The sequence below is a fragment of the Vigna unguiculata genome, chromosome 10 (assembly GCF_004118075.2).
Source record: "Vigna unguiculata cultivar IT97K-499-35 chromosome 10, ASM411807v1, whole genome shotgun sequence".
NCBI lineage: Eukaryota > Viridiplantae > Streptophyta > Magnoliopsida > Fabales > Fabaceae > Vigna > Vigna unguiculata.
Window position 1 is genome coordinate 21,060,069 of NC_040288.1, and position 3,808 is coordinate 21,063,876.

Here is a 3,808-nt window from a genome sequence, read left to right on the forward strand (position 1 = left end):
TTCACCAACTATGTGGCCTTGCTTGGTAGAAGCAAGTCATCCATTCTTATAGATGATTGAGACCATGTTCCAGAGACAGTAAAGAATCAGATTTGGCTAAGTGTCCAAGTATGAAATCTTAACTTATATAATTTATTATGTACATATATAACTGATATTTAACATATGTAATCCATTCTTATTATATAGGTCACATATGATGTCCCAAATAGTAATCTATTGAGGAAGAAATGGATTTCATTTGTTGGGGAACGATGGAAGGGTTTTAAGACGGACCTTACAAGTCGTTATATCTATGGTCCCTTAAGTGATAGAAACCCTTGTGAGAAGTATCCATTCCTTGATGGAGACACATGGCAGGCTTTTAAGGAAAGGCGATTAAATCCTGTCTTTCAGATAAATTCATATTATATGTAGGTTTAACTATTTAATTGAACATATTGCTAACATAAATCATTCTTTATACTTTGGTGCTCATAGACTAAGAGGAAAGTTGCACAAGAGATAGCAAACAAGAATGTCCACCCCCATAGATTGTCTCGTGGGGGTTATGATAAATTGGAGCAGAAGATGATGAAAGAGGCATCTGCCTCTAATTCCAGTGGGACTACTGTTACTCATCCTCCTCGCCATGATAAATGGAAAAGAGCTCATCAAAAACCAACAGGGGATTACATATCTGTAGAAACAGAAAGCGTAGCTAGGCGTATTGTAAGTAACTCAAACTAATTTATTTTTAGATGTGTATTAATATATTGTTTTAATCTTAACTTAAAGTTTTTGTTTTGTAGGATGAGCTGGTCGAGCAAAGCACACAAGGATCATTCATTCCACAAGGGCGTGAGGACATATTGGCAGTTGCCATTGGTCGTCCAGAGCATCCTGGACGTGTTCGTGGTGTTGGAAAATTTGTAGGTATCCGTCAATTCTTTGGTCCTCCATCAGCTAATCATAATAAAGCAAATATCAATGAGGAAGTCATCATGTCCATCAAAGAAGAAATGAGAGAACAAATGAGGGATGAAATTAGGGAGGAGATTAAGAAGGAGATGAAGAAAGAGTACTTTGATATGAAGGCACAATTGTTAGCAGACATGAGAGCAGAGTTAGCCTCTCCCTCAGCCTAACCTTGTAATCCTCCTCAACAACCTTCTCTTATTTGTGTAAGCACAAAGGGGAGTTGTGATGTTCCTCTTGAAGAGGCTTCTCTCACTGTTGATGCAGATTACGAGCTGTTCATTGATGATCTCTTACAGTCCTTGGTGGCTTTAGGTAATTTGTCTAATTATATTGTTTTGCATGTATTTGTTTTAGCCTAATTATATTGTCTTATTTATTTTACAAATATTATTTGGTTACCTTAGGTAAAATGTATGCATTGGGGTCAACCATACACCATGCAACCATTGCAGATGATATGATGAGAGTAGTGGTTGTAGATGTTCGAGATGCTACTGCTCGAGTCCCAGTGCCCACTCAAGAGGTTAAGACAGTGGGGCAGGCCCCTGGAAATTTTATCCTTTGGCCAATTAGATTAGCAAAAGTAATTGCAAAGGAGGTAATTGTCCTTACTTGTTTTAATTATGCATTTATTTACATCGGTGTATACTAATGTTATTTATTACTTTAAATATGAATAGCAGATTAAAGTACAAGAAAAGGAAGATGTGAATGAATCATTACCACAACAGACAATTCTAGAACGAATTGGTGCAATGGCAGCGACTATCGCCTTGCAACCTATACAATTAGAAATGCCTCCCTAAGCCACAAATAGGACCTTCAACACCCCTTTCTTTATATGTCAAAAGGATATTTTTGAAGTTCTCTCTGGCACTGATATGTTATGTATATCAGTAATACAACTTTGGTTGTTCTAAGTAAACTTTTATTACTTTTATGAAGTTTGAATATATTCAATATGTTATTCTTATATTATTTATTTTCAATGTTTAAGGTATTTACATCGTAGATGCACTGAGAAGAAGAATGATCACATATATGGATTTATTGATCCTATTGCCATTCAAGGCGTTGGGAATAAAAGTGAAGAGGTTCTGAAGTACCTATTAAAGGCATTTGATGTTGGGAAAAAAGAAGTGTACTTAGCGCCTTATTTGCAACAGTAAGAATGTCTTTTATACATTAAATTATATTTATGTAAAACTTAATTGTATATAATGATATTTGAATCTGTAGGGGTCATTGGCAGTTGCTGGTAATTCTTCCTCAGAAGTTTGTTGTGGTTCTTTTGTGTTCATTACACAAGAAGCCTAACACTTTGAAAATTAAAAGTACTTTACAAGCGTAAGTTTTTTTTTATTAACTTATTTTTTGTGTTATATAATTTAATTTTACTAAGTTCCATATTAGGCACAATTTCAATATACATTAAATTTTACAGAGGGGTTGAGGCTCATTCTAGGTTGCAGGGACAACAAATCACTTCTAGAAAGAAGTTGCAATTCATTGCGCCAACTGTAAGTAGTTAATCTTCAAACTGTTGAAATACAATTATCAAATTTATGATATTATATGAATTTAACTTGTAGTGCTCACGTCAACCGGGAAGCTATGAGTGTGGATATTATACCATGAGGCACATGCATAGAATCATATCCGCAAACATTGTTGACTCATGGGATATGGTAATATGTACAATTTATAAATCACATCTTAAGTATTTATTACTAAAAGATTGTTGACTCAACTATTCATTGTGTAGATTTTCAATGACACATCTCCAATGGATTAAGGAGTCTTGAAGGAAGTTCGTGAGCTGTGGGCTTCGTTTCTTTTAAGTGTTTATATAAGATGATGTTAGGTGTTTTATGACTTATATAGTAATTCATTTTGGAGTAGTATTATATTTCATATAAACACTAGATTCTATTTCATGTAAATAATAGATTGAATGAGATTTATTTTCTGGATGTTTTGGGTAATTATATACACTATATAAGATGATGTTAGGTGTTTTATGACTTATATAGTAATTCTCTTTGGAGTAGTATATATATTTCATATAAACATTAGATTCTATTTCATGTAAATATTAGATTGAATGAGATTTGTTTTCTGGATGTTTTGGGTAATTATATACAAATTTTGTATGTGGTAAGAAGCACAAACGAATGTTTCATAAAAAAATAATAAATCACTTTTTATACCGGTTAAGGTCATACTTGGTGTAAAATGTGTAATTTTTTATACCGGTTGGAACTATAATCGGTATAGTAAGTCATTTTTTTTTAACATAACTTTCTATTTCCAATAGAACTTTCTATACCGGTTTTAGAAATGGCATAAAAAAAATTTATACCTGTCATGGAACCGATGTAGAAAGATCAAACCTTCTATACCACCTGCATCTATACCGATGCTATAACCAGTATAAAAAGCCTTTTTTAACCGGTATAAAAAGCCTATTTTACACTAGTGTTTGGGTGCTGGATGCCACCGATTTTTCTAGTCTGCACAGTTTTCATAAAATTGTGTTTCCTGGTTCGTTAACTGTCTGATTTAGGCAAACTTTTGACGGGGGATCCATAACATATTGGTTTTTGCTTTGAACGGTGGAGATTTGAATCGGAGGATCGTAGCTAGAGTTATATGTTAGTTGTGATTGTTGGTTTGAATTCCCTAAGAGTATGATTAGTATTGGATGCTTAAGTGTGCTTAAGTGTTGGTATGTCCTAAATTGATTAATGCATATATATATATATATATATATATATATATATATATATATATATATAGGGTTTAGGGTGTGTGTGTGTGAGTGATAAGTATGTTTTTGGTAGTACTT

The 3,808-nt window shown here is 33.4% G+C and overlaps 1 long non-coding RNA gene across 1 annotated transcript; it reads left to right on the forward strand.

Annotated features, from left to right (window-relative positions):
* Positions 1 to 2,408: 2,408 nt before the first annotated feature.
* On the forward strand, positions 2,409 to 2,752 carry LOC114166320. Its single transcript, XR_003599897.1, has 3 exons — positions 2,409 to 2,480; positions 2,553 to 2,648; positions 2,726 to 2,752. It is a non-coding gene; the product is annotated as an uncharacterized LOC114166320 (long non-coding RNA).
* The last annotated feature ends 1,056 nt before the right edge of the window (positions 2,753 to 3,808 follow it).